This window comes from Onthophagus taurus, chromosome 1 (genome assembly GCF_036711975.1).
Source record: "Onthophagus taurus isolate NC chromosome 1, IU_Otau_3.0, whole genome shotgun sequence".
Lineage (NCBI taxonomy): Eukaryota > Metazoa > Arthropoda > Insecta > Coleoptera > Scarabaeidae > Onthophagus > Onthophagus taurus.
In genome coordinates, this window is record NC_091966.1 from 19,626,904 (window position 1) to 19,648,776 (window position 21,873).

General features: G+C 31.6%; 2 protein-coding genes across 4 annotated transcripts in view; one reads left to right on the top strand and one right to left on the bottom strand.

The window, feature by feature from the left end:
• LOC111428706 (lipopolysaccharide-induced tumor necrosis factor-alpha factor homolog) overlaps positions 1 to 14,252 on the bottom strand; it is a 34,832-nt gene extending 20,580 nt beyond the window's left edge. The window contains exons 1-3 of one of the 3 annotated variants that reach the window (XR_011641163.1): positions 14,148 to 14,252; positions 4,223 to 4,346; positions 4,121 to 4,162 (exon numbers count right to left, since the gene is read on the bottom strand). The gene's annotated coding sequence lies outside the window, so the exon portion shown is untranslated. Of the gene's footprint in view, positions 1 to 4,120; positions 4,163 to 4,222; positions 4,347 to 4,539; positions 4,841 to 14,147 lie in introns of those variants that run through there. The other 2 variants (XR_011641161.1, XM_071198086.1) reach the window with 2 other exon arrangements.
• LOC111420405 (Cyclic nucleotide-gated ion channel subunit A) overlaps positions 1 to 21,873 on the top strand; it is a 220,483-nt gene that overhangs the window by 94,310 nt on the left and 104,300 nt on the right. The window lies entirely within an intron of this gene.

Genomic DNA, 21,873 nt, shown 5'->3' on the forward strand with positions numbered 1-21,873 from the left:
TTAGTTTTTCATTTAAAATGTCGTATGTTGTCGCTTCCTTGACACGATTAGAATAAGATACGCATGTAGTATCCCAAAGTTCAGGATAGGACCAGTAGCAGTCGATAAATGCTAAAAGCGAATCTTTTTTGGAAACCGTAGTCATGGTGATTGTAAAAATAGGATGGCGACTGAACAACATATACGATGAAGTAAATAAACTACGCAGTTATCGGTGCAAAAGAGGATCCGAACGCACAGACATTTCATCTGCGTGAAAACCTTCCTAAACTGCACAGTTTATCACTCAGACATGACGTCACACGTTATAAACTGCACAGATAAACCGACGGTGTGTACCCCCGTTAAAAGTTTAAAATTCCCCACCCCCGACTCCAGATGACGTTTTAAGTAAGAAGAAAGAAATCACAGACGTTACGTTCTCTCCCGTTTTCTTCTGTTTTCTTCTAGCGCATAAGATTCGTAGCATTGTCTCTCTCCAGGAATTTTATTGATTTTTATACTCTCTAATCATACGCTCAAAGCTGAGTGACGTACTTTGGAGTTCGCCCCCTGTAGTTTCAAACCTTATTATTTTTTTTTTGAAAAACTAAGCGTCAGAATCAAAAATTAAAAAAATTTGGGTCAATCAATTTTAAAAAACTTTCGAATAAGCCAATAAAATACTTAGCGACCCCATTGGACTAAAAAGGGAAGTAACACAACTGTGGCACGCCGATTTTGATGAAATTTGGTACAGCTATAGAATGGACCAAAATAAGGTTTACGTATTTTTTATACGTGTGGTAAAAACCCTTGAGCCGAGTTTTAGGGGTTGAAAGTTTGGGGAAAATTTCTATCCCTACTTTTAATTGTTGGACTAATTGTCTAATTGGACTGAGGGTAGTAAATACAATGTTTAAAGCCGATAATATTTACATTTTGGCATCAAAATTTTGAAAATTAACTTCAGCATATAAGAAAAATTGGCTACAAAATGTATATTTTCCAAATACTGGTTCCATATCATTATTATTAGATTCTTGAGTTGGCCATTGTTCTGAAGTTATTAGTGAAGTAACTCGATTAGACACTAATTTTAAACACTTATCCATACCTGCAGGGACAACCGGTCAAATACAGCTTTCTGACCAAGATTCTCTGACCAAGTTATTTTTTACCAGTATGATGTCAATTTACATCAGAATCTCATCATCAATTGTTTTCACCTAGGTTTACAAATGTTTTTAAATACGCATAGTTTACAAGTGGATCTAGATAAGAGACCAGATCATTTTGAAAATCCCGTGAAAGTTTTCTTTTCGAATGAAAAGCCAACGTGCGATGGTGTCAATCCTTATGTTTAAACCATTTTTGCTCTCTCGCTTGACCTGCATATCTTATAGAAAAATCGTAGCAATAAGTGGTTAAACATTCAACATTTCACATTCAAAATTTTTCTAACATTTCTTTTGTTAGTTGGTTTTCAACTGATAAAAAAATAAAATAACTTATTTATCTATAAGTTTTATATTTACCTCTCCCCCTAACTTCCAGCCCTTATAACCATTTTCAAACATTTTTACTTCACATATAAAACAGATACCGTGACATATTTCGCCAAACTCGACAAGTAACGCCTAGAATAGAATGTAGTATATGCCTTACTTCACACTAAAAATTTTACTGTTCGACTAGTTTACGGTTATTTAAAATATTTTCAAAATAACTGACAGATTTATCACATTATTCTTAAGAAAAGTAGTTACATGTTAACCCTCGTAACATCGTTGGGGTTGATCTACGACGAATGAGAAAAAACACTTAACTAATATTTTTGAATGCACTACAAAAATATACATATACATAATATACATAAATTCGAAAAAATAAGGGTAGTTCGCCCCTTTTCATCCTGTAGTATATGTATGATACATCAAATGAAAGCTTATTAAAAATTAATCTAATATCAGTTTCAATTTACCAAACTTTGATAGCACTTTTCGTTCTCGAAATATAAGTGAAAATGTACTTTTTCTGTCTTTTTTTTATTGGGTTAAATCGTTAAATTATTACGATTTAATCCAATTTATCTTAGTCCAATTGTTAATAATAACGAAGATACAGATTGTTAAAGTTAATACTTTATTTTCGTTTTTCTTTAATAATTTCCACTATCAATTAGCATTAGTACTCTAGTATTAATGTCAATTGACAGTGTTAGTCTAGTGTTTGACCAAATAAAATCATTTTCAACGCCAACTAATGTTTACTGACCATAGTTAAATTTTGCAAAGTGCCCTTAAACAGTGATTATCTTGGAAACGGAGAATTTTAGAGAAGGTTGATAGGTATACCAAATTTATGTAAAACTGTCCGAGAAACTGTTTCAAGTTGTGTAAGTTGTAAAAATTTTAAGGATGAAAAAGATATGACTACTTTAAGGAAGCTTTTTAAGGCAGGCAGCGCCATCTGAAAGATAAATCAAAACCAAATTATTATTTATCGTCTTAAAAATTGATAATGTACCAATTTTCATGTTCATTATGTAAGAGAAAACAAAATTATTAAAGAAAAACGAAAATAAAGTATTAATTTTAACCATCTGTATGTTCGTTATTATTAACAATTGGACTAATATAAATTGGGTTAAATCGGAATAATGTAATGTAAAGAATTCACTGTTGCTCTGTGTCCCATTAGTAACGGACCACTGTATAAACGAAAAACTCTAAAAACACCATGGCCTTCTAATAAAAAAATCAAACAGTTTCTGTCATTCCGTGCATGTTTTAATAAATTTCCCAATATGAGTGAAACTACAGTAAATATGTGTAAGAATGTTTATAGATGATTTGTAGAGAATTAAAAGCTCTCTTTGGTTGGCTATAAAAATATGGACGCTCCATTTAAAATTTTTGAATTTCTTGCCATTAAATGTGCAAAAACGGTCATTCAATTTTTGACCATACTGTATAAGATATTTTGATACAATAAATGACACTCTATTTCATAGTATTTGAACAGTAATCGTGCCAATTTAGAGAATTTTTAAATGAACGTTGGCTGAGAAATGGTGTTTTAAAGAGTATGGTGAAATTTGCCAAAGAAAACTTAAAATCAAAATAACTCGAAAACGAGAAACGCTATAACTACCAATAACTTTTATCAAAGTCAACATATTTTTTCACATATAATTAAAAGATGTAATAAAAACTATAGCATTCTATTTAAAGTAACGAAGTTGTGGTCAACTTCCAGATCGGAAGTGGCGGCCATCTTAATTAACCTCTACTACCAAAATTTTAAAACTACGAATATTTTAACCTAAAAAAGTTCTAACGAACCTGTTACGTGAGACACCTGTATAGGAAAACGAAAATACCAAAAATTTAAAAAGGAAGGTGGTTTCCAAACCTTATTATTAATTCTATTTAATTTTATGATCATAAGAAACAAATTATGTACAAAAACGATCTGAATTCTCAGAAGCAAACGAAGCTAATGGGAAAATTATATCAATGGGCGTTTTATAATTTATATCTGTAAAAACAAAATGCAGCAAATCTTCAGGATAGTAGTACACTTCCGATTACGATTCTAATTGAAGTTCTCGCAATAACATATTTATCAGTTAATTAGCCACCAGATCATCAAAGATTTTAAATATAAACTGATAACAAATTTCTGAGTAAAAATGTACGGTTTTAAAACAATTACAGGTAAAGCATTACATTTTGAGTTTAGGTGAAAATATACTTAAAAATGAATTTAAAGGTATTTCCATTAATAAAATATTTGTATTATTGAGGCAGCTAACGTTATAACTTTTATCTTACTCACAACAGTGTTTCCATATCAAAACAATGATACATCACAATGAATCATGTAAACACTGGAATGGGATAAGATTGCTGCTTTTTGCTGATCTAAATGTCGGAAATGGATAGTTTCCTTCTTGTATTTATGCATTTTATTCGATAAGATCACAATAATCGTACAAAAACAGGGTTTAAACGATTATAATAATATCTCTTTATGCTTCGTATAAACATATTAATGTAGTTAAGCCCCAAATAATCATTAAAGTGTGATGGTTAATTATTTTTGAACTGCTGTATATATTATGATAATGATTTACCTGTAACTTGTGAACATGACTGGGTTACATTTGGAACAAATCCTGCAAAAACAAAATTTGTAATTTGTACTTTTAATATAAAACTAAGGATTGTTGTTATACCTGGTTGAGGAGGTTGTAGTTGTGGATGTGGTTTATGAGGCATTGCCACTTCTGCTTTTGGTGTATATGGTGGTGGAGAAACATTTGTCGTAAAATCGTCCTTATTTTGTGATAGACCTTCCATCTGTATTTAATATAAAATTAATTAATTTATAATACTTACCGCTAACGGTAAATTATTATTATTACGAATTTTTAATAAATTAAAATGTGTTATATTACTGTCTAATTTACTATATAGAAAGCATAAAATAACAACTATGATATGATTATTATAATTAAATCCTAATATTAGAGATTTACCATTATTAACTTACCTTTCTGCTTTAAAAACTGTGTTAAAGTAATCAACTATAAAAAAATAAACGTAAACAGAATTTTTACTGTCTGACTTAAACTCTCAAGGACGTATAGCGGTTTCTGTACGTTCAGCGAGTGCACTCCACAGCCAGACGCAATCTTAAATATATAGTTGGCTTGACAGTGATACTAAAAGCACAGAATAACCAGAAATGGCACTGACGCGATTTGTATGATGTTGACGGCATCTCGTTTTATGACCTCGATTTAAAATCCGTCATCTTCTCGCGAGGAACCATAGCTGCGATGAACGCACAATGAATGAGAGAGCCAACTTAAACAGAGACAATTTAATTTACCACCAATAGCAGCAATACCTTGCTTCCTCGCAACAATATGGGGTCAGATTTGGTAGGATACCGCCAGTGTAACTTCTTGTGATTCTGTGCTAAAAGCAATGATGAGTGGAGGAACCAAGTTCAACAAGTCAACGCTCCGTAAACTATTTAGAAAAAAGCAGGCTTCACGTTAAGTAGGATTTCACCACATTTTAAATACTTCACGGTTGCATGGATCAAGTAGCTATGACGTCACTGGGAATTTCTTGTGACGCAGCACACTTCGAAAAAGCCGGTATACAGAGCGTTTCCCGCAAATGATTATGTATATCATAAAAAATATTGTTTGAAATATCGAATTACGGCTTTCAGATCTTGGTTATCTATAATAATAGATATAGAGATACATACAAACAAGTTTATTTGGAAGAAATAGAAGCCTTTCTAAAAATATTTGCCTTAATTTCTTTCATCACTCTATTTCTTCATGGCCAATTCCAATATGGATTTCGTGAACAATTTGAAAGTTTTCGTCCAAAAATATGTAATGTACAGTGCATTTCAAAAGTAACGGATAAATTCGATAAAATCATTACAAACAATTTATGAAAAAATCGCTGAAACGGGTCTAAAGATTATTAAATGTTTTGCAATTTTTTGGTGTGTATTTTAAATTTTTTCCGTCATTTTTAAACGAGTTATGACGTCATCGAAGCTTTCTTAAACGTCAGATAAAAATCTCAGTAATATAATTAATATAATATAAAACTTATAAATAAAGCTTTATGAAAGTCTTCTTCAAATTTTAAATACAATTATTCAATATCAAAATTACGTGCATTCAAATTTGTCCGTTTTCTTAAGCAGTTAGCACTTATTGAGCAATTATTGCACTTCATCAAGAAGGAATAGATAAACGGGAGGTTGCCGAACGTGTAGGCTTATCAGTAAGATTTGAAGAAAACGGGAAAGTTGGCCTTACAACATCTAGATAAGGCCGAAGACTTATTCTTAATAATGCTCAACGAAGGGGAATTGCTGAATACGTCACCGCCAATCCATTTACAACGTCCACAATTAGCAAGGATTTAATTCGATTGAGTACATTCGAGTGTTGGAGGATATTTTGATATTATAGTAAGAACCTTGTATCCAGAAAGGATCATCACGATTGTCCAAGACAATTCACCCGTGCATTGAAATACACAAAGAATAATTTTCTCAATATACTAATGGGAGCACTTTACGGTACAATGCAGCATATTTTATTTTTTTACGCTAAAACTATTATCTTTAATGAAAAAAACTAAAGACACAAAAGAGTACCAATAATGAATAAGCTTTACAACCCATATTTTTTTATGTTGATATTCCATGGCATTAAAAAGTTGTTATAAAAAAATCAAAAGGGTTGTGAATTTCATCCCCTTAGAGGGCGCTGGGGAAGTTTCAGGTATGGTTGAAAATAAGGTATTATATAATAAGGTATGTACCAGTAGTACAAACGTACAAAATTTCAAATTCTACGGTTTACTTATACCCAAAATAGAAGATAAAATGTAAATTTTTGGCTCAACTTTGACAGCTCATAGCTCGAAAACAAAAGAGTTGCGACCCTATATTTATATAAAAGATTTGTATTATTTTGGCAAGTACTACATCTTAGTAAAGTTTCCCGATTAAAAACTGAACCATCCTGTATAGTTTATACAGGGTGTATCTGAATGACGTACCCAAACTTCAGGGGGTGATTCTTTAGTGAATTTTAACTTAACAGGGGGTGACTTCGGCTCCCCTAAGGAACTACACCCCTCCAAAAATGGCGGAAAATTTTGGTTTAATTTTTTTTATGATGATGATAAATACATTGGAAAAATTTCAGTTCGATAGATGAAACTATTCTAAAACCTTTTTGTCTCTCTGATGTCCTTCTAAAATTTAATAATTTCTGAGAAAAAAAAACAATTAAGCAAACATTAACTGTTAAGCTGTAGGGTTGTTAATCGAAAGTTGGAATGAATTTTAAATAAAAAAATCTAGTAGGTTTTGCAATCTTTATCAGAAATATTTTTGACGTTTAAATGTTAGTGGTTTTCTTACTATTATTATTGTTTTATTTAAAATTTTGAAACGTCTAGTGAACGAGCGTAAATGCGATAGAACTTTATTCAAAAATTAATTTGAAAAACAATAATAATAGTAAGAAAAGCGCTGACATTTAAACGTCAAAAATATTTTTGACAAAGATTGCAAAGCCTACTAAGATTTTTTATTAAAAATTCATTCCAACTTTTGATCGACAACCTCGTTGTTTAACTGGTAGTATTTGCTTTATTATTGTTTTTCTCAAAAATTAGTCGTTTTTGGAAAAATTTTAGAGAGACACAAAAGTTTTAGGATGCTTTCATATACCTATGTAAAATTTTTCTAATGTATTTATTATCTTCATACAACAAATTTTAACAAAAATATCAAGGGGGTGGTTACATTTAGTAGTTTAGAAGGGTAGCTTGAAAGTACAAATAGGGTCAAAACGTGCTCTATTATGAGTTAAACATATTCCTCAAATTTCATTTTCCTAGCGTTTATGGTTTTTAAGAAAAAAAAATTAATCCAAAATTTTTCGCCATTTTTGAAGGGGAGCTACGCCCCTTAAAACAGCTTACGCAGGGGAGTCGAAATCGCTCATAGTTTATATAAGAAAGTACCCTTAAAATTGCCTCAAGAATCACCCCCTGAAGTTTGGGCACGTCATTCAGATACACTCTGTATATAACTTACTATCAATATATAATTTTCATTTCTTATGAGGTTCGACTAATCGTTCCACTGTATTACCAAAGTAATACAGTAATTATTAGTAATAATTTTCATATACTACAGGAATTATGTAAAGTAAATGGATTGCTTATACTTATTTATTTTCTTAATTTTTCTTTGTGATTCAGTCATCTTGGCCATAAATCACATCACCCCGCTTGCCTGTTTGGAACTTTTACAATACTACAGAGCAGGTAAAACCTGGATTGAATGCCTCGTGAACGTAGGTCGTTTCTAATACAATTTTATGCCTCCACGAGCGGCTCTTTTCAATTTTTTGTTGAGGTATTCAAGTACAACCCGTGCATAATGGCGAGGCGCGTCATCTTGCTGTAGCCAAATTCTGGGATGTTGTGAATTTGGATCTTCTGCATTTGGAAAAATTGCAACTAAACTTGGAATTAATTCTAATTGAAGAAAATTCAAATACTATTCACCGCCTATTGTTCCAATAGAGAAATACGGTCCAATAATTCTGCTCTCCACTATTCCAGCCCACACATTGACCTTTTGGGGATACTGTGTGTTTGCCTCGGCTTTCCAATAGGGATTTTCAACTGCCCAATAACGGCAGTTTTGCTTATGGACGGTGCCATTTAAACAAAATGCTGCTTCATCAGAGAATAGAATGTTTTTAATGAATTCCGGATTTGCGTTACATTGTTTCGCAGAATTGCACGCGTCGATCAAAATCGTCATCGAAAAGCACTTGCACCAAGTGTACTTTGTAGGGGTGATATTTTTTCTAGATGTATTTAAATTTGCAGCAATATTGGAGATGTTTGAATGCCGATTTTCCTCTACACTTAACAGGACATCCAATTGACGGTCTTCATTTAAGGCCAATGGACGTCTGGTCTTAGGTTTATCTCGTACATGACCAAGTTCGCGAATTTTACTCTCATTCGATTTACTGTCGATAGTGATATTGGAGTACGGTTTGGATGATTTTCGTTAAACAACGCACGGACTTCGTTATACGTTCGAACGACTCTATTTCCGAAACCAATCATCATAAGAATCTCGATTCTTTCAGTTTCAGTAAGCGTCATTATTACTTTCTTACTTATCGAACACTTAATAATTAAAAAATAACCAATAATAGATAAAAAATAAGATCAAATAACAACAAAAAAATAATAACGAATAGTGATGAATAGCAACAAAATACAACGAATAACAATGAATAACAACAATTAACATAAGAAACTCCACAATACTACTCAAAATAATCTCATTAACACACAATAAACTGTTTCAAATCGAATTTTGACACTTGGAAATTTTAAATCAAAACAATTGGTTGCCATGGTTACGCACGGTTACTACTATTTTTTATATCAAATGAATGGGAAATAATGAATAGGTATCAGCAAGGTATCAGCAGGCAAAATTATGAGTAGTATAGCTATGGACCAAAATCCCATAAGATTTAACATTGGGGTCCAAAGTTACTTTTTATCCCCATCACTACCTCCTTTCGAGGTTTTGGCCATGCCCACATTTTAAATTCATCCAATCAGAGCGCAGTATTCTCCTAGAACCCTCTTTTAGGCGGGAAATTTGAATGAGGCTACCAAGATGAGTACCTAGAGTGCGGGGTGCGGGCGGTCACAATGCGGGGTGCGCGCGGGCAGGGTGGCCCAATCAGAGTACAGCATTGGGTGGGTTGAATAAAACAGTAGTAAATGCTTCAATACTGAAGTAAATTCTATGATTGTGAAGCAGGTTCTACTAATTGCAGTACTTTATCGGTAGTTTGTCGCGTGGAAAATCGAACTTTTTACGACGAAGGGAAGTACATGCTACAAAGTAGCTATTTCAACGATAGCTTATGAAAGGCCAGCTTCGTTAATCTTGCTACGATGCTACAGTATTAAACATGGCGAAAGTCCCTCAAAAAGTTGTACAGCGGATTTGTTTAGGCTACATATTCAAGATCGACAGCTGATGAATAGTAAAATTCTTAGCTATCACTACAAAATTTCAAAAAGCTTTGAGAAGCGATGTGGAACTGACAAGACAGCTGATACTTCTCGACAAAATGGCTTCACAATGATGAGAAAATCAAGAATATCATTGAGATCTTTATCATTGAATAATGGGATAAGTACAGCTGTCGTCCTCACAACAAAAATATGGTATATCGAACAGTACTCAAATGCTATAATTGATAGAGCACCATGACACCTAATACCTCGTGACTCTTCACCTATAGAAAACAAATGAGTAAACGTTGGTGAGACGTGAACTGACACGTTGTTGCACTTTTGAAATGCGTACTACTCTTTAAAAGTATTTACTTCCTACTAGTAATATTTACTTTAAATCGCATAGTTCGTACTACATATGTGACTAAATTGTACCGGAACTAAAGGCGTACTACATCCGAAAGTATTTACTATGCAGTAAATTCGTTTTCCTCAAGCATTAGCATGTACTACTTTTTTATTCAACCCACCCATTCTCTGAAAACCCTCTGCCCGTCGATCTAGGTAGCAAAGCTCATTCAAATTTCCCGCCAAATAGAGGGTTCTGTGCTCTGATTGGATGAATTTAAAATGTGGGCGTGGCCAGAACCTCGAAAGGAGGTAAAAGGTAGGAGATGGGGATAAAAAGTACTTTTGGACCCCAATGTTAAATCTTATGGGATTTTGGTCCAGAACGCCCATAGCTATACTATTATGGAATAAATTCAATAAAATGCTTATAATAGTATATTGTTTTATATGGAAGAGAAGCAGTGTTTTTTATGGCGTGTCGTAAACTCACTGCGTTCGTCGGTAATGACAGATGAGCCATTAAAATTGTGGCGTGTCCGACAGTTTCAGTGTTTGTGGCTGGCAATGACGAACCAGCCAGAAACGAATTAGTAAGCGAATTTACGAATTAGTAAGCGAATCTAAATGGAAATGTTTATGGTCTCAATACTCTATGTTAAGAACAGTATTGAACATTAACTACAATATTGACATATCGAAATATATAAAAGCATTTTTGAAAAAACAGAATGAGGGTTATAGGTCCAAGAAATCAAAAGTATTTACAAAAGAACAATTTGATAGGTTTTGGTGCTAAAGTGTAATTTACTTTAGCGCCATAACGCTGATGTACTTTTTTTATGTTGATCTTAGCAACCGTCGTTATGCAAAAATGACTTACTTCTACTGCGAGTAAACACATTTGTTTTTAAATTCAATTTTATCCATATTGCAAGGGAACAATTATTTAGAATTGGAGAGTGTTCAAAAATATTTAAAAAACTTCTTATCTTGCAAATAATTTATTTTTACTGAAACCAGTTTTGGGTTGTTTTCCCCATCATCAGTCAGAACTATAAATTTATTAAAAATAAGCAAAAAACAAACAGTTAAAATTTTAAAACTTACTGTCAAATGGAAATCTAAATATTAGGCTGAATATTAATTATCTAAAATCAAATTACAAATAAATTTAAAACGTTAAATGAATAGGGTCGACTTACATTATAAATCGAAGAAAACATATTGTGTCACATACATAACGGAACAACTCAAAAATTTTTGTGAAATATAATTCTAAAAACAATTGGTGAACAAGAGACTAAACAAAACGATGAAACGTAAAAGATAACAGGTTAAAAGACAAGGTCAAACCAATTCACACGTGAATCAAATAAAAACTAAGAATAAATTAATTAATATATATATATAATATATATAATTAAATTAATTACCTGAATATGGGTTTGTAAAATATTTGCAATTGATCATTTAATAAAATATTATCTTCACGGATTTTATGTCTATTAATTTTTAAGATTTCTAACAAGTCCAACTTAAAGCCTTTTTCACATTTGTGTAAAAGTGAAACATTTTCATAATGTTTCTATTTTATGACCTGTTTCGTTGGCATATTTATAATCATTAGAGTTAGATTTAATTTTATGTTCGTAGATGTGCGTCTCTAATTTTCTGCCAACATAAATACATTCACATTCAGAACATCCGATTGAATAAACCCCACTTTCTTTCTTTTTATTATTATTTTTATAATGATAGTTAGAGAAAATGTTCAGTATATTGTTTTTATTTGAAGCCAATGAAATATTGTATTTAGAAAAAATATTTTTAGATTGATAACTAATATTATTAAAATTAAAAGATTTGTAGATTTTAGATTCTTTTACAGGTTTTGAATATAAATTTTGTTAAAAAGTTTGTTAATTATTCTTGAAGGAAAATTATTTTATTTGGCTAAATTGTGTATATAATTAAATTCTTTTATCTACGACTGCTTGGATAAGTCATTACCACACTCATTTGAGGTGATTTGAGTTACATAATGAAGTTCATTACTGCACTGGTTTTATTACGTAACGCATTTTTAGCACAATCAGATTGGACTTAATTTATTGAAACCAGCAACAATACAAAAGAAAAAGTGCTACTTAAAGAGAAACAATACTATTTATTATAAACATTGATTGTTATGTTTTTACATGTTACTAAAACTGACATTAAGTCAAAATTCTCAACAATCATTTCAAAATATTTTTATAAATGTTAAAAATAGACCTTTTTAAAGAAATTGATTTTTCAGTAATTTTTAGAAGTCGTAGATCAAATGTTGTATATCAGACGTGGGCTAGAGCATAATTACAGTACTCGTGTGATTACACGACTCTTTCTACGACCTCGTCGTGCAATTCTCCACACTTGTACAGTAATTATGTTTCTAGCCCACTTGTAATATAAATAACTATTATTTTATTTTCATTGGATAGGGGATACTTTAAAGTTCTATTAATTAAAAATCTTAAGTTCGCTAATTTTTGATTGAGAGGATGGGCTGAATCATAACGTATGGTTGTAGATATAGTGGAAACTTTCCTATATATATCGTATTCTATTTTACCATCTTTTGAATGTCTTAGAGTTAAATCAAGAAAATTAAGTGTTTTGTTCTTTTCTATTTCGATGGTGAAATTTAAGTTTTTGTGAAGGTTATTTAGATGTTTCAAAAATTCAACAAGCGCATTATCACTTCCCTCCCAGGCTCAAAACACATCGTCTACATATCTGATCCAGCTGTGGATTTTATTTTTGAAAGGGTTACTATTATTAACAATGTTACTATCTTCAATGTGGTCAAGAAAGATGTCAGCTAATATACCCGATAAAGGCATACCCATGGGAAGTCTTTCTTTGATTATGTAAAATGCATTGCCAAAAGTACAATAGTTTTGAGTTACTATGTATTTAATCATAGTATTTAAATTCAATTTAACTGTTTAATTAAATTAAACTTAGTGTTTAAAAATTTTAAAATTGTAACTGTTTGTTTTTTGCTTATTATTAATAAATTTATAGTTCTGACTGATGATGGGGGAAACAACCCGAAACTAGTCTCAGTAAAAATAGATTATTTGTAAGATAAGAAGTTTTCTTTTTAAGCAATTCTAAATGTTTGTTTTTAAGTTATGACGTCATCAACATTTTTTTTATTACAGAATGTAAGAGTATTTTTTTGTTGACGATTTCATAATTTAAAAACAAATGACTGGGAAGTGGATATGGGGGGGGGGAAGATATGCTTGAAAATAAAGTCTTAACTAGTAGTAAATACGTACAAAATTCCAAATTCTACGGTTTACCTACAGACGAAATAAAAAATAAGATGTAAATTTTTGCCTCAAATTTGATCTCTCATAGTTCGAAAACCAAAGAGTTGCGACCCTATATTTATATAGGGTATATTATATTTATATATAATTTATGTTCAGAAATTGGTGGATAATCTACAAGTAGCGACATTCTTCATTGGATTTTAAAGCGAAAATCTTAATTGTAAAATGTTGTACCATGCTTCATACGGCTTCATGAGGTTCTCAAAGTTCTGATAATTTGTCCATAAATAATAATTAATATTCAATATCTGTTGATAAATAAGCTGTAATTTAGAATGAATAAAAAGAATGTTGAAAACTAGTTTTTTCGTAAAAGTTATTTTCTTTAGCTTTACAGTTCGTTTTTAACATTTTTTCATTACCGTATCTTCATGAAAATAACATTTGGCAACATAGTAGAACAACATTTTAAATTAATATTTTCGATTCAGAGTCGATCGTAGAATGTCTAGTTCTAGTAAAGTTTACCGATTAAAATCTGAACTACCCTGTATGTAAAATATATATTTTTTATTTCGGCGAAAAACATTTAACGATATTAATCCGTACATGAAACGTGAGCGTTCTGGCCTGATGTTGTAGACCATCACGTGCTGTTATCCTGTATAAAGTAGATTCATGTGAAAAACACAAAAATATAGAGTTAACGAACGATTTAAACGAATCATTTTATATTATTATAGCGATATTCATTTTTTTAAAGCATTTCTTTATTTACATTAAATAAAGTTTGTAACTCATGTGTAATCTATAATGTTGTTAGTTAATGAATGGGTTGAAAACTTAATTGAATTCTTACCTTACAAGATCACTTGGTAATACGAAAATGTTAAATTAATGTTATTTTTACTGATGCTTTTACAGTTGTATACACTAGTAATTTATAATTTTTATCAAAGTATTTACATAAACGCACCAAAATTATATTTAATTACTATATACATATATCTTCTACTGTCACTTTCTGTATACAGTTAAAATTCAATAGACTATACTATAATACATAATACACAACTTACACACTATGCCCCCACCTTTTCTTCTCTCTATCACCTCCGCCAACCACGCTCTCCCCTCTCCCCCTCCTGCCAGAACTCACTCCCACTCCATACCGCCCTCGTTTAAATCGTCATAGCATATTATTGTCTCTTAATTATCCCCACATAATTCACACATCCTCTCTTCATGTACATTCAATACTTATTCGCCCTCCCTTCGTTGACACACCTAAATCGCGTAATCATACTTATTGTATTTCCCCTCTTCCACCACGGTGTTCCACAGTGTTGAGCTTTCCCTCCACCTTCTCTATACTTCTTCTGTTGAGTACTCTAGTCTGATATAATATTCCCATCTTCCTGGTTATCCATACTCCACCACCCCAGTCTTAATCTTCACCCAACACTCTTCCAAACGTCGCCCTCTGCTCCAAGCTCCAACTCATCCTCGTACTTTATCCCCCTTCAACCTACTTCCATCCTCATATTCTCCAGATTCAACTCCTCTCTCACTATATATACCACAGTCTCCTTGCTCAAGCTCAAGACCCACCTCTAATGTTTCTTCTGGATCTCTTCACCAATCTTTCCCAATATTCCTTACCCCAGCTCCATATCTGCCTCAATAATCTACTTTCTGCTTAATATGAATTATAACCTTGGAATTTCATTTTTGATTTTTCTCCACAAAAAAAGTCTAAAGGTGTGAGGTCAGGTGACCTGGAAGGTAAAACGATAGGAATAAGGAGAAATGTGAGAAAGAACTGGTTTGGTCTCACCGTGGTGGCCACTTTATTGGTCCATTATTTCCAATCCAATTGTTATTGTATTTTCTGTTTAAAAGATCAGTAACCACTCTGCTGTTGTGAAGTGGTTCGTCTTGTTGGAAAATTAATCCATTATAAGTTCTAACTCATAGGTTCTCCAAAAAATCCTCAATTCCATTATCTTTCCCCTGTAAGGTATAAAAACTTGAATTCAAATTATACAGTGTGTCCCCGGATCGTGTCCCCGTAAGGTATAATTGACGACAAATTTTTGAATTCAAATTCCATCTTTTGCAATTAAAGTCTGGATATCATAAAACGAAATATAACCAAGTTTTACGTCAAATGTCCTCAAAGTACCAAAGTTAACGCAAGAAGTTTGTTAATCGTTGCAGGTAAAGTGGTCTTTCTGAGCAATGTACAACAAAAGTTGATTAAGATAAAATGTTTGTTATGTTAAATTATAGCGATATGCCAAATTTTATTAATTTAGGATATAAAAGCAAAATGCAGATTTTTAAATCATAAGATTAACAAAACATTTTCGATCTAAACTAAATTAACATAAAAGCTTATTCAATGATACCACCACCAGCACTAACACATAATTCAGCCCTTTTCCGACATTGTTTATAACTTTTTCTAATATGGTCCAACGGAATTTCTCTAATAACAGTTTCAATTTTTTGTTTTAAACGATCTAAATTGTTATTAAAATTTTCACTCTACACTTTTTGTTTTACATAATCCCAAAAATAAAAATCCATAATAGATAAATCCAGACTTCTTGGCGGGCATGGTTGCGGATCATATCTACCAATCCATTTTTTTCCAAATAACGTATTTAAATAATTTCTAATTAAAATGGTCGAATGTGGGCCGCAACCATCTTGTTGAAAATATAATTTATTGCGTTTTTCTAAATTCACGCCGTAAAGATAATTAAATAAACAATTTTCTAGTATTTCCAAATATCGGTGTTGATTTAAATTGCAGTTTATAACACCGTTCCACGAAACAGCACACCACACATTCACTTTCTGGGAATACTGGCGTTTACAAGCTATGCGATAATGTGGATTAGTCTACCACTCCATTAGTGGTGAACGATGCTTCGTCCGAAAATATTATGTTTTTTAAAAAAGTTCTGTCTTTCAAAATTTCATACCCAAGCCACAAACAATAATCTAAACGTTTTGCTTCATCACCTAATTCGATAGTGTAGTTAAATTATGGTTTATACGGCAATATTTTATTTTCTCGATAAATTCTTTGTAAATGGGATTTACTTATACCGACTTGAACTGCCCTTTTTCTTAACGACACCTTACCGTAATCCATTGCGTTCGTTACTGCAACAATCGACCTCGCATCATGTTCATCTGAAAGTTTTTTTTCCTGCCTTTTATTTTCCACATTGCCCGTTTCCGAAAATTTTTAACAACTCTCTTAATTGTTTTTTTTATCTACTAAAAATCCAAATTTTTCCTAAAATTGCCTTAAAACTGCATTGTAACTACTGTTCCCCAATCCATTGCACTATAAATATTTAATGTTGTAATCCAAACATGATCAAGTAATATTTAACAAAAGATTAAAGCTAAACTATCAAATAATAATTGTTAGTTCACTCAAATCATTTGGTTTTATTGTAAAACGGAATATTAGAAAAAAATTTTAAGAAAAACCTCATTTTTTCTTTTATATGCTAAATTAATAAAATTCGGCATATCGCTATAATTTAACATAACAAACATTTTATCTTAATTAATTTTCGTTGTACATTGCTCAGAAAAACCGCTTTACCTGCAACGGTTAACAAACTTCTTGCGTTAACTTTGGTACTTTGAGGACATTTGACATAAAACTTGGTTATATTTCGTTTTATGACATCCAGACTTTAATTGCAAAAGATGGAATTTGAATCCAAACATTTATCGTCAATTATACCTTACGGGGACACAATCGGGGGACACAATCGTTGAAAAATGTTATTTTATTTTGTTAAATTTTGAGGGTAAAGAGGGTAGAGGTGGATAATAAGGTGTATTTTTAATTAGTTTTAGTATAGGGGAGTTTTTAGATTTGTAGGAAAAGTAGGAATGAAGGGAGATTGGAGTAGGTCGCTAGGAACCCAAAAAGTGCTACTGAATGTACGCGAACCTAAATACATTAGTCCTCTGCATTTTCGGGGAAAGGATTTATTTATTTCAATGAAGAAAATGATGTTATTATTAAAAATTAAAAATTGAAAAATGGCAAAAGATTTAAAGTTGCCATTCAAATATTCAAACCAGGGAGTGGATAAATGTTAAAGTGAGATTTTAGTAATGTTTTATTTTTGAAAAGAGGGGTGTTTAGGTATGAAGGAATGTAGGTAAAGAGGGAAGTTGGAGTTGGCCGCTGGGATCCCAAACAGTGCGAAAAGTGTACACGGGCCAAATACACTAGTCCTCTGCAGTTTGGGAAAGGTTATTGTTAGGAAGTGGGGAATAGGTGGATAAGCACTTATTTAATGGTATTTTTAAGGTTTGAGTTTGGTCATTCAAGCATTCAATGTTTGGTTCACACGTTCTACATCTATCAATTTCGTAGGTTTCTAGAAGGTTCATTTTAGGCCTTTATTTCGTTTATGCAACAATGTTAAATTTCTCTCTATGTCAAAGTCGTGATTATATACAGGGTGATTCAAAAAACCGCTGACAGACTTCTAGGGCAGGTAATACATCAAAAATGAAGATGAAAAGTCTTAATATACATGGGGTCGCAAATGCCTCCTTAACGAGATACAGCGGGTCAAAGTTTCTTTAAAATTAAACATTATCTGCAATAAAAAGCCCTTTTTTAAAAATATTTTCAACTCCACTGCTAATTTTGTCAAACGGCAAACAGCATTTTCGTGTAAAATGATCAATTATCTATCAATTGGTCTCTTACAAAACTTTGATTAAAGCAACAGTTTTTGATTGAATTAACAAATTTTCCACAAACGTGTTTTTCTTAAAAACTATTGCTTTGATCAAAGTTGTGTAAGAGGCCAATTGATAAATAATTGATCACTTTACACGCGTAAAGAGCAATGGCGTAGACAATATTTTTAAAAAAGTGCTTTTTATTGCAGATAATGTTTAATTTTAAAGAAACTTTGATCCGCTATATCTCGGCAACGAGGCATTTCCGACCCCATGTATATTAAGACTATTCACCTTAATTCTTCTTGTATTATCTACACTAGAAGTCTGTCAGCTGTTTTTTGAATCACCCTGTATAAGCATATGTCTGCTAAAATTAGATTCTTGGTTCAGTTTATGTTCCTTAATTCTTTGTTTAACGGATATACCCGTTTCTCCAATATATACTGCACCACATGTGTCACATTCCAGTCTGTATACTCCATTTTGATCTAATTTGTGCCATTTGTCTTTCGCGTTAAAAAAATTTTTATTTCTAAGGTGTTGTTTCTGAATGAGAGGTTTATATTATAATTATGAAATAATTTTTGGATAGAATAACTGACATTTCCAGAATAAGTTATTGCTCTGTAAATTTTATTAATGTTGGTGTTGGTAGGTTGTAAGGATGAAGATAAGTGAGGATAAGTTATATCCTTTGTTGTTCGCAATTGTTTGAATGATTTGAAGTTCTTTATTTTTGTCTATTGTCGAGAGTGGAGTGTTGTAACATCTATGTATAAAAGCTCTAAAAGCTGCAGCTTTGTGAGTCTTATGGTGAAATGAATCTTTAGAAATGATTGAGTCAGGTTGAGTCGGTTTTCTATATATATTAAATGTGATCAGATTGGCATTATTATGTGAAGTAAGGTCTAAGAAATTCAGTTTTCTATCCAATTCAAGCTCTATTGTAAAATTAATATTGTTATTATTATAAATTGTTAATGTATGAATGGAGTCATAATCTTTATTATTCCAGATAATAAGGATGTCGGCTACATACTTGCGCCAAAGTATTATGTTAGAACTGTAATGTTTAAGTAAATTTGTTTCAAAACTATTGAGAAATATGTCCGAAAGGAGCCCACTAAGAGGGGAACCCATGGGTAATCCTTCTTCGTATTTGTAAAATTTATAGTTAAATTGGCAAAAGTTTTGTTCGGTAAATAGTTTTAACAGTCTATAAATGTGTTCGGTGTTATCATTATTGAATTTTGTTCTTATTATATCTTTGGCCAGTAATAGTGTTTCTGCTACAGGAATGTTTGTATATAAATTTGTCACATCAAAGGATAATATTGTATAGTTTTCTGGTAATGTAAGTTCTTTTATTATAATTATTATTTCACCTCTTTTATTAATGGCGGATTCTGGTTTAAAATTAATATGGTTCTTAAATATTTGTAAAATGAATTTTGAAATTTTGTATGTGTTTTGTAGGTAGATTTTGTTTATGTAACTTAATGTAACTTAACAATAGTAAGGTAGTTTTAGGGTTCATTGGTAGGAAATTATAAAATGTGACATTGTGCTCTTTAAGGAATTCTTGTGAGGATTTTATAATCTTTTTTACTTTATTGTGAAAAAAATTCTAAAGTTTTTGAAATATAAAGAGGTCTTTCCAGAAAAACTATACCTGCATTTTTGTCTGCTTTTGTAAGTATTAAAGAATTAGAACGAATTTTATGTTATATCTTACGTAAGGTTTTTGTTTCTTCTTTTTTATTACCTGTATGGTTGTGGCTATAGGTAGTCCTTTCGCTTCTCTTCAAAATTTCTGTCAATTCTTTTCTTATGTTGTCTTCTCCTGGGATTCTGTTGACGGCAACTTCCAATTCTATGGCTTGTTTTGCTGGGTGAAACTTTTGTGAATTCATACTGTATTTATGTCCTTTATTGAGCAGGTTCAATTCCTCAGTTGAAAATTGAACGTTTGATAAATTGGTAACTCTTTGATGAAAGTTATAAAAACTTGAATTTTGATTGTTGGATATTTTATTAAGGTTTAAATTTGTTTCTATTCTTCTTAAATTATCAAGTTTCTCTCTCTCAAAGGTTTCGGCTTGATTTAAGACTCCTTGTATTTCTAGGTAATTTGTGAGAGTATGATACATGTAATTTAATTCTCTGTTGTATGAGTCTAAGTTTTTGTGATGTTTCTTTATTTCAATGTTTATATGTTTGGATTGGATTTTGTTTATTTGAAAGTCTGTAAGATGTTGTGGAAGTTTGTAATTTGTATATTGCAGAAAAAGTTAATCTCTTTAATCTTAAATGTTAATCTTTTGTAGCGATGGACCATTATGGCGATTACTTTTGGCGAATCGCCTTAGTTGCCGATAAATGTGCATCGCCTTAGTTGGAAGTTTTTAATTTGTTTTATTGTTTAACGGTAATCACTTTAACTAGATTTGAATATTAACTTTTACAACACAATTTTGACGCAGTAAGTAATATTTTAACTTCATTTTATTGTAACTTCAATTTAGAAAAAAAAATTATACACGTGTCTTTAATAACTAAAAATTGTTTAATAATTTAAAACATCTTTCGTAGCGTCTCTGATGATGACAATATATCGAAACATGTTAGACTAAGAATTTAGAATGATAAAAAAACCAGTAAAAGTACAGATTACCACTTTTCATTTACTAATTTTATTATTTCGATTAAACACCCAAGTTAGTAAATCGACTTTCATCTGTATAAAGAATTTTGAGGGGGAATGCATTATCATTATCTAAATACCAATTACAATACTGGAGTCGTCTTGCATAATCATTCGTACAAATGTTGATGTAATTGGTATTTGTAAGAACGGAGTTTATGTTGTTTTAACATCCTCCACACTCATTAAATTACCATGGTAGATTCAAATACCGATTTAGAATTGCAAAATATTTCAAAAATTATATTTCCACCCTTTTGGCGTTCTAACCCTGATATATGGTTCAAACAAGTTGAAGCACTTTTCGCGTTAAGCAGAATTAACTCTGAAAAAACTAAATATAAGGCAGTATTGGCAAATTTACCTACCGAAATTTTTTCAACTGTGGTTGACTTAATACAAAATCCACCAGATCTAGATCCATACTCTTCGCTTAAAAAGGTATTAAGAGACCGATTATCCTTAAGCGAAGAAACACGTCTAGATAACCTGCTTTCTGGTTCTAATATGGGTGACCAAAAACCATCCGATTTTTATCGTTCCATGTTGACAACAGTTGGAGGATCTCACGTGGTTGGTCAAAAACTATTGGTTAAACTATGGCAAAGGCAATTACCAAAAGTTGTTACAGTAGCTCTTCTTTCCTCTGGCAAGGAAGAGGTTTAAGATCTCCTTTCCATTGCTGATAAAGTTTGAGAGTCATTAAATTCACCATCAACTTCAACCTCATTGTCAGAAGTAAATTTTAAACTTAAACCTCAAAAATACTCCCAAGTCACACTATAAGATGACATTCTAAAAAATTTTCAAAATTTAACCACAAGCTATCAAAATCTATTTGAGTCGATAACCACACTAGGGTTTCCATTATTGACCGGCTCTGTTTGCATCAACGCCACAATTTTTGGAAAATAATGCCTTGTTGGGTGGCGACGACCAGGAAATCTCTGCGCGTAGAGTCTAGCAGCAGCAACTGCATTTTTTTGCATTCTCCAAATATTAATATTATATCTATTTTTTCGATTTGCGTCAAGTTTTCCATAATTTAAATTGAAATTAACGAATATTGTCAACTAATAAACTTAATTATGTGTACATCACAGTAAATCTACTTGTACTGTAACGTTATATCAAATTGCTA